Here is a 13,809-nt window from a genome sequence, read left to right on the forward strand (position 1 = left end):
CACAAAAATTAACTCAAAATGGATCAAAGGTCTATAAGAACATTCCCTGGTGGCTCAGATGGTAAAGTGTCTGTCTACAATCTGGGAGACCTGGGTTCGATCCCTGGGTCAGGAAGATTCCCTGGAGAAGGAAATGGCAAACCACTCCAGTACTCTTGCCTAGAAAATCCCATGGATGGAGGAGTCTGGTGCGGGCTACTGCCCATGGGGTCGCAAAGAGTCAGACACAACTGAGCAACTCCACCTTTATCACCTATAACTATAAAACTTCTAAAAGAAAAGATATAGGAAAAGCTTCACGACTTGACAATAATTTCTTTTACATGATATCAGAAACACAGACAACAAAAGCAAAAATAGACAAATGGGACAGCATTAAACTTAAAAACTTTTGTGCATTAAAGAACACAATCAACAGAGTGAAAAGACAGTCTACTCAATAGGAGAAAATATTTGGAAAATACATGATAAGGGGTTAATATGTAACCCCATATGTTAAGAACTTCTATGACTCATCAACAAAAAAAGTCAAAGAGCCTGACTAAAAAATGAGCAAAGGATTTGAATTTCTCCAAAGATGATGTCCACATGACCAACAAGCATATGAAACAATGATTCTCATCACTAACAGTCTGAAAAATGCAAATCAAAACCACAGTGTGATATCACCTCACATGTTAGGATAATTAATATAAAAAAATTAAAGACAGTAACAAATGTTGGCAAGATGTAGAGAAACTGGAACCCTTGGGCCTGTTGACTCGATTGCAAAATGGTGCATTCACTATGGTAAAGAACATAGTTTCTCAAAATTTAAAAATAGAACTATTATATTTTCCAATAATCCAACTTTTAGGAATATATTTAAAAAATTGAAAGCAGAATCTCAAAGAAATATTTGCATACCCATGTTTATAACAACACTTTTCGCAATAGCCAAGAGCTGAAGCAATCTAAATGTCTATCAAAGATAAATGGTTATAGAAAATGTGGTATATACATATCAGATCAGATCAGTCACTCAGTCGTGTCCGAACTTTGCGACCCCATGAATTGCAGCACGCCAGGCCTCCCTGTCCATCACCAACTTCCGGAGTTCACTCAGACTCACGTCCATCGAGTCAGTGATGCCATCCAGCCATCTCTTCCTCTGTCGTCCCCTTCTCCTCCTGCCCCCAATCCCTCCCAGCATCAGAGTCTTTTCCAATGAGTCAACTCTTCGCATGAGGTGGCCAAAGTACTGGAGTTTCAGCTTTAGCATCATTCCTTCCAAAGAAATCCCAGAGCTGATCTCCTTCAGAATGGACTGGTTGGATCTCCTTGCAGTCCAAGGGACTCTCAAGAGTCTTCTCCAACACCACAGTTCAAAAGCATCAGTTCTTCAGCACTCAGCCTTCTTCACAGTCCAACTCTCACATCCATACATGACCACAGGAAAAACCATAGCCTTGACTAGACGAACCTTTGTTGGCAAAGTAATGTCTCTGTTTTTGAATATGCTATCTAGGTTGGTCATAACTTTCCTTCCAAGGAGCAAGCGTCTTTTAATTTCATGGCTGCAGTCACCATCTGCAGTGATTTTGGAGCCCAGAAAAATAAAGTCTGACACTGTTTCCACTGTTTCCCCATCTATTTCCCATGAAGTGATGGGACCAGATGCCGTGATTTTCATTTTCTGAATGTTGAGCTTTAAGCCAACTTTTGCACTCTCCACTTTCACTTTCATGAAGAGGCTTTTTAGTTCCTCTTCACTTTCTGCCATAAGGGTGGTGTCATCTGCATATCTGAGGTGATTGATATTTCTCCCGGCAATCTTGATTCCAGCTTGTGTTTCTTCCAGTCCAGCGTTTCTCATGATGTACTCTGCATATAAGTTAAATAAACAGGGTGACAATATATAGCCTTGACGAACTCCTTTTCCTATTTGGAACCAGTCTGTTGTTCCATGTCCAGTTCTAACTGTTGCTTCCTGACCTTCATACAAATTTCTCAAGAGGCAGATCAGGTGGTCTGGTATTCCCATCACTTTCAGAATTTTCCACACAGAATTTCTGGTGATCCACACAGTCAAAGGCTTTGCAGAATATTATTCATCCTTAAGGGGGAAGGAGATTCTGTCACACTCAGCAATAGAAATGAATCTAGAGGATATTATGTTATGTGAAATAAGCCAGTTATAAAAAGACAGTATATTATCCCACTTATAAGAGGTATCTAAAACATAAAATTCACAGAAACAGAAAATAGACTACTGGCTGGGAAGTGGGGAGGGAGTTGCTTAATAGTTACAGAGTTTCAGATTTGCAAGATGAAAAAATTCTGGAGCTCAGTCTCACAGTATGAATATAGCTAACATTACTTAAATGTATGCTTAAAAAGTATTAAGAAGGTAAATTTTATATGATGTGTTTTTACAACAGAAAAAATAACAAGAAAAGTTACATAGCTGATGGAAAGCTAGCGTTCAGTAATAATAAATAAAAGAAGGAAGGATACGCATTTGGAAATAGTAAAAATGTAAGAGCATTGTTTTCAATGGGATCTCTTTCCTCTCCCCAACCAGAGAATAGGAAATGGTCAATTGTTGGAGGAATACAGTGGGACAATGGATATGAGAGACGTAGGAAAAATCTCTAAGATTAGAGAGTATAGCAGAGTCACCCCATTATGTTATAGATTGACACATGAAACTGTGTGCACATTTGACTAGCTTATCCAGGTATGGAATCATAAACAAAATGATGCATGCTAAATTTAAGCAATTCAGTTCAGTTTAGTTCAGTCACTCAGTCGGGTCTGACTCTTCCCGACCCCATGAATTGCAGCAGGTCAGGAGAAGGCGATGGTACCCCACTCCGGTACTCTTGCCTGGAAAATCCCATGAACGGAGGGGCCTGGTGGGCTCCTGATTAAGACAAGACCAAATACAAACTTTTCCAAACAGTCAATGCACTCTAGCTTGTTTCAGAATGAATTATACCAATATTCAAAACATTTTCAACATGACAATGAGGAAAAATACTGCAGATTTGTGTGTGTGTGTGTTTAAGGTTCAAAAATTTCCACTGCAAGAGAATTAGGCCAGTTATCTTTATGTACAGGAAATACTTGCTATAAATATCTTGGAGAAGGCAATGGCACCCCACTCCAATACTCTTGCCTGGAAAATCAGTCCTGGGTGTTTACCCTTTTTTCTCTCCTTCGTACTTATTTGGAGAAGGAAATGGCAACCCACTCCAGTACTCCTGCCTGGAAAATTCCACGGATGGAGGAGCCTTGTATGCTACAGTCCCTGGTGTCACAAAGAGTCAGACATGACTGAGTGATTTCATTTTCACTTTCACTTTCATACTTATTACCTTTTACACATTTACTTATTTTTATTGTTTATTATTTTTAGCCATGTAGCAGTTACCTAATTCTTTTTTTTTTTTGTAATCCTTTTGGTATTTTTTATTTTTTTAAATTTAATTTAATTTTTTTTTTCTTTTTTTTTCCCGAACCCTCCACCCTCCTCCCTCCCCATACCATCCCTCTGGGCCATCCCAGTGCACCAGCCCCAAGCATCCAGCATCGTGCATAGAACCTGGACTGGCAACTCGTTTCCTACATGATATTTTACATGTTTCATTGCCATTCTCCCAAATCTTCCCACCCTCTCCCTCTCCCACAGAGTCCATAAGACTGTTCTATACATCAGTGTCTCTTTTGCTGTCTCGTACACTGGATACAATATTGTAAAGTTTAAAAATAAAATAAAACTTTACAATATTGTATTGGTTCTACCATACTTCGAAATTCTTAAAGTGTAACATTAACAATTTCTTATGAAGCACAGAGAGTAAATCCAAAGCACACTGTGATTATGCAGCCTTCAAAGTTTATTTTGAAAGGACTCTTACAGATTGTTTTGATAGAGAGTGCAGTTGAATCCATATACCTGGGTGGTTGTATTTGGGTTCTAACCCTGTTAGTGGCTTACCTCCTGTGCTCACGTCCTCAGTTGTGTCAGACTCTTTTCAGCTCCATGGACTGAAAAGATACGCAAAAAAGCAAAATGGCTGTCTGAGGAGGCCTTACAAATAGCTGTGACAATTCTCCAGGGAAGAATTGATGCTTTTGAACTGTGGTGTTGGAGAAGACTCTAGAGAGTCCCTTGGACTGCAAGGAGATCCAACCAGTCCATTCTGAAGGAGATCAGCCTGGGGATTTCTTTGGAAGGAATGATGCTAAAGCTGAAACTCCAGTACTTTGGCCACCTCATGCGAAGAGTTGACTCATTGGAAAAGACTGATGCTGGGAGGGATTGGGGGCAGGAGGAGAAGGGGACAACAGAGGATGAGATGGCTGGATGGCATCACTTACTCAGTGGATGTGAGTCTGAGTGAACTCCGGAAGCTGGTGATGGACAGGGAGGCCTGGCATGCTGTGATCCATGTGGTCGCGAAGAGTCGGACATGACTGAGCGACTGAACTGAACTGAACTTAAAGCTGAGGATAATAAAGAGATTTAAAAAATGTGAGACATTTAAAAAACTTGGAAGATAGAATGAGAAGATGCCAGAAAACATTTAATAAGCATTCCATAAGAAATAAATGAAATAAAAAGATAGAGAAGCAATCTTTGAGGTTGTTGCTCTTTAGTTGTTAAGTCATGTCCAACATTTTTGAGATCCCATGGACTATAGCCCACCAGGATCCTCTGTCCATGGGGTTTCCCAGGGAAGAATGCTGGAGTGGGTTGTTATTTCCTTCTCCAGGAGATCTTCCTGACCCTGGGATCCACTCTGCCTCTCCTGTGCCAGCAGGCAGATTCTTTACTGTTGAGTTGCCAGAGAAGCCCAGTGTTTGAGGTGTCAATGACAAATAATTTTCCAGAATTCTCATTATTGGCTAATGAAAATATAAACTGCTACAATTTCTTTTAAGAAAAATTTGTCAATATCTAATAAAGTTGAAGAATGTGCATATTCTATAAACTTGTAGTTTTCTACTGGAAAGAAATTCTCAGAATAAGCACCTGTGCAGTACTATACTTTGCAGCTTTGTTTGTAGCAGAGAAATGATAGAACTGCATTGGCTGAGTCTTCCATAGGGAAAATCTCCTGACATACTCAGCTTTCACACATTAGGAGATCTGCATTTCATCATGGGGGACAGAGTACAACTCAAAAATTAATCACCATGGTAATTAATTTAACTGAGAGGAAAACCTCATTAATAGAGTTAAGAATCAAGTATATGAATAATACTTAAGTCCATCAAAGGATTTATTAATTTTATAAAGACCTGCTGAAACATTGTGCTCAGAATAAAGCTCTTAAAATAAATACTGTTCAGAAGTGTGTACCATTCTGATCCTGGTTCAAAATCAGTTACATAGTTACATTATGCACAATTCTGATGGGTTTGATTATTTGAGTAGTTCACAAACTATAAATGGTAGATTAGAAGTAAGGGATGAAAATATGCCTAGGGTGGAACATAAGACTACACAGCAGGAAATGACAGTTGGGAAAAAAGAGAAAAAACAATGTAAAGAAGAGGTATTTAACAAAAAAACTTGTCATTTTGAATCCCTTCCTTTGGAGGTGTATAGTAGTAGGTATTTCTATTTGTCTTAAGTCCATGTTCGTGGAAGCAACCTAAATGTCCATCAACAGATAAGTGCATTAGGAAGCTATGACACATATATACAATGGAATATTACTCAGCCATTAAAAAGAATGAATAATGCCATTTGCAGCAACATGGATGGAACTAGAGATTATCATATTAAGTAAAGTAAATCAGGCAAAGAAAGACAAATATCATATGATATTTCTTGTATGTGGAATCTAAAAAATGATACAAATGAATTTATTTACAAAACAGAAACATACAAACTTAGAGAACAAACTTATAATTACCAGGAAGAGTGGAGGGAGAGAAGGGAGATAGATTGGGAGTTTAGGATTGACATACATATATATATATATATATATATGGGCTTCTTGGTGGCGCAAGTGATAAAGAACCTGCCTGCCATAAGAGAGACTTAAAAAGACTCTGGTTTGATCCCTGGGTCCGGAAGATTCCCTGGAGGAATGTACGGCAACCCATTCCAGTATTCTTGCATGGAGAATCCCTTGGACAGTGGAGCCTGGCAGGCTATGGTCCATAGGCTGTATATATAGGGAGGATGGAGATGGACATTTCAACCAAGATGTATTCAGTACGGTGCTGGTTCTGGTTTGGAATGCAGGTAGATACAGCCACTCTAAGGGTGGTCACTTCCAGGCAGGCCATTCTGCCTAGCTTGGAGGACCTACTATACCACATCTTCCCACTGGACAACTGATAATCTTCTGAGTCTGGGCAGGAACCCCTGGTGCAGACAGATGTACTCCAGCCATTCTCCTTTTCATCAGTTCTGTGCGTTCTGGGTCCTGGGTCCATGGGAACAGAACTGTGTTTGCTCCATGCTGTAGCTCACTCCTCATCTTCATCTTCATTTTCTAATGATGGGTCTGGCAAATGAAGCCCCAGGGCTGGCAGAGCCAGAGAAGACAGTTAAGGGCCAGTCCTTCAGGGACTTCAGCTCCATCTGCCCAGGAACAATGCCTCCTCTGTCACACATGGGTCTGATCCTGGATATCAGCAACTACTTCTCCATCACCCACTGGTGCTGGCTACCTCCTTCTGTTCAGGATCTTGGTTCAGGAGTAGCCAGCTGGTCTTGCTCTCATTTCTTCTGGTTCCTCACTGCTCCAATCCCTAGTGCCCTCTGTAGGGCCCTGGTGTAGCCTGAGTTCCTCAGTCTGATTTCAGAACACATGGTATCTCCCCCCTAGAACTAGAACTACTGCTGCCAATGGGCAGGTGCCACTCAGAGCCGAAGGTTGAATCCCAGGCCCACTCTTTTCAATGATCCTGTATGCCTGCATCAGCTGCTGGTCTGTCATTAACCATTCCATCCAAACTCACCTGTCTCATTACCTAGGACCTTGGCTCTCTAGTGAGAATAAAACAGTCAATGGTTTCAAACTATCTGATTTAACTCTTAAATAAGTTAACAAAAAATAGTGTCTGGAACTAAATTAAGGATTCCTTTGGGTTAAACACCTTTAACCACAATTTCATTGTAATGATTTCAATTTTCAGCTATCTTGGTACTCCTTTTTACAAAATATATCTTCTAAAGAGTTGTCTACAATCCCCTCTTGACTTGTTCCTCCGAGTCTCTTCCTTGAACCCACATGAATGTCTGGTTTTGTTTGTGTATGGTGTTCTTCTTTTTCTCTACCATTTCACCAAAACTGCTCCTGTCAGAGTCACGGGTGACCTCCCCTACCTTCTGACCCTCTCTCTGGCCAGATGTATCCCTTGGTGGGATGGAATCAACCTCACCCTCCCTTCTGACTGATGGTTAGAGGAGATGTGATCACAGATCAGATCAGATCAGATCAGATCAGTCGCTCAGTCGTGTTCGACTCTTCGTGACCCCAGGAATCGCAGCATGCCAGGCCTCCCTGTTCATCACCAACTCTCAGAGTTCACTCAGACTCACATCCATCGAGTCAGTGATGCTATCCAGCCATCTCATCCTCTGTCGTCCCCTTCTCCTCTTGCCCCCAATCCCTCCCAGCATCAGAGTCTTTTCCAATGAGTCAACTCTTCACGTGAGGTGGCCAAAGTACTGGAGTTTCAGCTTTAGCATCATTCCTTCCAAAGAAATCCCAGGGCTAATCTCCTTCAGAATGGACTGGTTGGATCTCCTTGCAGTCCAAGGGACTCTCAAGAGTCTTCTCCAACACCACAGTTCAAAAGCATCAGTTCTTCGGCACTCAGCCTTCTTCACAGTCCAACTCTCACATCCATACATGACCACAGGAAAAACCATAGCCTTGACTAGACAAACCTTTGTTGGCAAAGTAATGTCTCTGTTTTTGAATATGCTATCTAGGTTGGTCATAACTTTCCTTCCAAGGAGTAAGCGTCTTTTAATTTCATGGCTGCAGTCACCATCTGCAGTGATTTTGGAGCCCAGAAAAATAAAGTCTGACACTGTTTCCACTGTTTCCCCATCTATTTCCCATGAAGTGATGGGACCAGATGCCATGGTCTTCATTTTCTGAAAGTTGAGCTTAAAGCCAACTTTTTCACTCTCCACTTTCACTTTCATCAAGAGGCTTTTTAGTTCCTCTTCACTTTCTGCCATATGGGTGGTGTCATCTGCATATCTGAGGTTATTGATATTTCTCCTGGCAATCTTGATGCCAGCTTGTGTTTCTTCCAGTCCAGCATTTTTCATGATGTACTCTGCATATAGGTTAAATAAACAGGGTGACAATATACAGCCTTGATGTACTACTTTTCCTATTTGGAACCAGTCAGTTGTTCCATGTCCAGTTCTAACTGTTGCTTCCTGACCTGCATACAAATTTCTCAAGAGGCAGATCAGGTGGTCTGGTATTCCCATCTCTTTCAGAATTTTCCACAATTTATTGTGATCCACACAGTCAAAGGCTTTGGCATAGTCAATAAAGCAGAAATAGATGTTTTTCTGGAACTCTCTTGCTTTTTGCATGATCCAGCGGATGTTGGCAATTTGATCTCTGGTTCCTCTGCCTTTTCTAAAACCAGCTTGAACATCAGGAAGTTCATGGTTCACATATTGCTGAAGCCTGGCTTGGAGAATTTTGAGCATTACTTTACTAGCATGTGAGATGAGTGTTATTGTGCGGTAGTTTGACCATTTTTGGCATTGCCTTTCTTTGGGATTGGAATGAAAACTGACCTTTTCCAGTCCTGTGGCCACTGCTGAGTTTTCCAAATTTCCTGGCATATTGAGGGCAGCACTTTCACAGCATCATCTTTCAGGATTTGGAATAGCTCAACTGGAATTCCATCACCTCCACTAGCTTTGTTCATAGTGATGCTTTCTAAGGCGCACTTGATTTCACATTCCAGGATGTCTGGCTCTAGGTCAGTGATCACACCATCGTGATTATCTGGGAAGCCCTCACAGTGCCTTGCAAATGTGTGAGAACCTTGTGGTCTGCACTGAACTACAAAGCAGCCCCCCACCCCCTGCCACAACCACCACTATTTCCAGCTGAGGTTTACCTGTTGTATTTTTTGTTGAAAATTCTGTGAAATCTCCTTTCACCACAAAAATAAGGCCAACGTGATAGACATTGGCCTCTCTACAGGAAGCACTGCAAACCTACTATACCTTAAAGCAGTAAAGACTTGTTGACACTCCTATATGCACAGCATCATTAAATCCTTCAAGCTGCATAGTTGATCTGCATGGTTGATCTTCTGCCAGTTGTAAACCTCACTGTCTCTAAGCCAAGTACTCCAGTTGGAATTTTGGAAGTGGACAAGGTAATTTTTAAACAAACAATGTTGGATTTAAAAAGATGAAACTGGAACCTATTATACAAAGTGAAGTAAGCCAGAAAGAAAAACACCAATACAGTATACTAACACATATATATGGAATTTAGAAAGATGGTAACAATAACCCTGTGTACGAGACTGCAAAAGAGACACCGGTGTATAGATCAGTCTTATGGACTCTGTGGGAGAGGGAGAGGGTGGGAAGATTTGGGAGAATAGCATTGAAACATGTATAATATCATGTATGAAATGAGTCACCAGTCCAGGTTTGATGCACGGTACTGGATGCTTGGGGCTGGTGCACTGGGACGACCCAGAGGGAGGGTAGGGGAGGGAGGAGGGAGGAGGGTTCAGGATGGGGAACGCGGGTATACCTGTGGCGGATTCATTTTGATATTTGGCAAAACTAATACAATATTGTAAAGTTTAAAAATAAAATAAAATTAAAAAAATAATAAATAAAAAAAATAAAAAGTTTCCTGCACCCATAATGTAAAAAGCTGTGGTAGGCATGATCTATTATAAGAAAACTCAGAAAAATTCTATATCTCCATGGGTTGGGGTGGCTCTGTCTCAGCCCTGAAGGGACAGATGAGACCCATTTAAAAAAAGCATGTACACCACCAAAGAAGCCCTTTTTCTCATGTGTACAAAGGGGACCTCATGGCTAGCAGGGATCTTGTCTCAGGCCCTCAGTGTTCACAGAGGTTGGCCTTGGAGATAAATTTGTTCCAGGCATATTTGGAACAACTTCAAACTATGGGCCTCCCGGGGCTTACTTGAGGCAGACACATCGACAACAGCACCTCAAAATGCCAGAGGGAGGGTTTCAATTAAGACAGGGATGGCTCCTCAGAAGATAAGTGGCTTTGCTAAGAACACCAGCATGTGTGTGTGTGTGTGTGTGTGTGTATGTGTGTGTAGGAGGTGGTAGTGGTACATCTTACAGTTAGTTGTTTGGGATAATAGTATAGGAACCAGGTTTCCTGGTGGGAATTCTTGACTCTTTGTTTATTGCTTCTGTGACCCTGGGCAAACTACTCAACTTCCACGTAGTCCAATTTTTTGTGTGTGCTCAGTTGGTAAGTTGTGTCTGACTCTTTTGCAACCCCATGGACTATAGCCCATCTGGCTCCTCTGTTTACAGGATTTCCCAGGCAAGAATAGTGGAGTAGGCTGTCATTTCCTTCTCCAGGGGATCTTCCAGACCCAGAGATAGAACCCACGTCTCCTGCATTGGCAGGCACAGTCTTTACCACTGTACCACCTGGGAAGCCCCACTCCAATTTTACCTGTTGTAAAATGAGCAAAAAAATGTATCTATACATCTACAGGCAGTTCTGTTTTATTCTGATGCTTATACAAAGGGCCTGAAACCAGCTAGAGGCCAGAATTGAAGAAGTAGCACCTTTGAGCCCCATGGAAGAACACAGAACCAGACACCTCAAAGTCCCCAAACTCCCCCTCCAAACAATAGACTTTTGGGGACAGGCTTCTAATGTGCTTACTTGGACAATATTCAGATCTTTCCAGTGTGTTGATCAAGATTTCCAGAACTCTTTTTAGTTAAGAAACAACTTCATGAAACTGCTGACCAAAAGTCCAGTGGAATAATTAATACCTTGGTTCAATCCCTTGGAAGATTGCCTGGAGAAAGGAATGGCAACCCACTTCAGTATTCTTGTCTGGAAAATCCCATTAACAGAGGACCTGGCAGGCTACAGTCCATCAGATCACAGAGTCAGAATGACTGATTGACTAACATTTCATTTTCATTTAAGGCTAAATTAACCAATGAGGGATATTTTACTGTGGTTGTTTGGAATAATGTTGATGGTTTTTAATGATTGCTGTTTTTGTATCTATAAAGAAGCCTTCCTTGTTCTTTCTTTTCTTTTTTTTTTTGGTCTCTGTCACAGTTTTTTTTTAATTTTAATTGGAGGCTAATTGCTTTACAATATTGTATTGGTTTTGCCATACATCAATTTGAATCTATTAAATTGTTAAGAGTTACAGGCAATGAAAAAAGAAGCTTTTTCTGTTTTCATTCCCTGTAACTCTTAACAATCTAATAGATTCTTTGGTAAACTGAAAATGAAACATTTCAAAATGATTTTCCGATTTTTACTGTCTGCCTTTGTCCACCCCAACCTCAGAAATGTTTTGTCTTTACTTCTCATGGAAATACAGTCATCACAAAGTTTCAAAGAAAAGAAAACCCAGAAGCAATACTGCATTCTTAGAGAATTCATCTTTTTTTTTTTTTAATTCATCTTTGAGAAAAACAAAGCAAAAAGCATCATCTCCATCCTCTGAAATACTACTCATGAATGAAGAGCCATATGAATTCTCTTTCAGTCTGTAGAAGCTGTGGATGACTTGGAAACAAATTATCCTGAAAGGTTACCCAACACAGATGTCTACCTTGGCTACGGGATAACAAATCATGAAAGGTGCCCAGAGTCCACAGTGACAAGTGCTACTTCTGTTTCTGATTGCCCAGAAATGACTGATACACTTTTAGCATTGCATGCTGAAATCTGGAATAAGCTCTTAACCAGACTTTAAGAGGTAGCTAAAAATAAGCTAAGTGCAAAGCCTAAATGAGGCTGAAAACATTCTCTGAAGCCACAAGGTATTCCCCTTGTATCTTTGTAACATATATGTCAAAATGATCTGACTCAGCCCTTGGCAATTACACAGGAGAGTCCTCACAAAACTCCATGGGAAAAAAACCCAAGAAACTAGAAATATAGGTAGAAAAAGCACACATGTCATGATATGACAAGATGGCCATTGGCTGTGTAAGAAAATAGAAGTTATTGAAACCAAACCAAGAGAATGATAAAATGAATTGTTTCTTTTCAATTAACACAGAAGATAAAAGGACAAATGGAGTGACGAGAACAGAAACCAGTGTAGGGATGTTGGCAAAAATAACCATGTGGTCATGAAGTTGACAGCCTACCAAGCTATCAGACATGTAAAACTGATGTTTCAATTGTTACAAGGAAAACATTCTAGCAGCTTCATTAGTACTGGGTTAAAAAATGGAATCAACTCCAAGTAGAAAGGACATAAGGCAAGATGCACTGTATAATATCAATTTTTTGACTCCTTTAAATTGAATTGATAAAAAATATCAGCTCCTTCTTATACGAAAAAGCATTCATTTTATAGACAAGACTACTAACCCAAGTAAGATGTTCAAATGAAATTATAAGAGAGTAAACATCCAGATTCAGAATGGCTACTCATTTAAACAGAAATCTCACATTGTCATGGGGTCTCAGGAGCACATGCTATGAGCATGACTAATGGCAAAGTGGCTAATTTCTGAGATCAACTTCCAGGTCACTTAGAGATACTGATTCAAAAGTCCATTTGTGCCAAATTTGGAAGACGCAAAAACAATGTTTAAACAATATTTTGGAACTAATACTTTAGATCAAAGTTTTCAAATTACCAGGACAAATCAAGTTTGTTTTTTTCTTTTTCTTGTGGAAGCAGAAAAGACAATGTGACATCCACAGCTGCTTGAGGTGTCAATACTCCTCCTTACACTACTTAAAATGAATAAAATACAGTAGTGGGAAGGAATACATTGTTTTCCCCAGGGTAAACTCTTTCTCTCTCATTAATACATTTAACAACTAATTTTCCTCCCCATTTTCATATAAAAAAATAAAACAGGAAAAAGCAAAACTAATGATGACATCAGTTGGAAACCTGTAGACATCTATATTCCTCCAATAACTCTAAAACTGTTCTTCCATGACCATTCTTGAGTTTCTTTGCCTTCAATTTTTACCCTTACTGTAGTGGAAAGGTCACAGTCTTTCTGTGACAAATTTCTTTTACATTTCAAAAATCTGACCTAATACATATTCAAATGTATTTTTTTTCTTATTACAGTTCATTCTAAAGAAACCCATCATGTCAAATCAAAAGGAGCTACTTTCCTTTAAATAAAATATATGAATAGATGATTAAGACACATGCCTCCTGAAGTACAAGAGAACTGTTAAATATTTCACAAGCCCACAGCATGCTACTGGAGACTATTGACAAAATTCCATGAACTTGATCTATCTCTTTATTGAAATCTTCTTATATATTTTTATTGCTGTTGTTGTTAAGTTGCTCAATAATGTCTGACTCTTTGTGACCCCATGGACTACAGCCCACCAGGTTCTTCTATCCATAGGATTTCCCAGGCAAGTATACCAAAGTGGGTTTCCACTTCCTTCTCCAGGGGTTCTTCTTGACCCAAGAATTGAAGCCACAACTCCTGAATTGGCAGGCAGATTCTTTACTACTGAGCTACCAGGGAAGCCCCATCATTTATTATCATTTTGTAGCTATTAGGACTCATATCTTATAGGCATATTGTTAGATTTATACTTACTTCATTTTCTTTTG

The 13,809-nt window shown here is 40.0% G+C and overlaps 1 pseudogene; it reads right to left on the reverse strand.

Moving 5' to 3' along the window:
• Positions 1-6,269: 6,269 nt before the first annotated feature.
• On the reverse strand, positions 6,270-6,944 carry LOC113893414 (annotated as a pseudogene).
• Positions 6,945-13,809: the final 6,865 nt, after the last annotated feature.

Source organism: Bos indicus x Bos taurus, chromosome 5 (assembly GCF_003369695.1).
Source record: "Bos indicus x Bos taurus breed Angus x Brahman F1 hybrid chromosome 5, Bos_hybrid_MaternalHap_v2.0, whole genome shotgun sequence".
Lineage (NCBI taxonomy): Eukaryota > Metazoa > Chordata > Mammalia > Artiodactyla > Bovidae > Bos > Bos indicus x Bos taurus.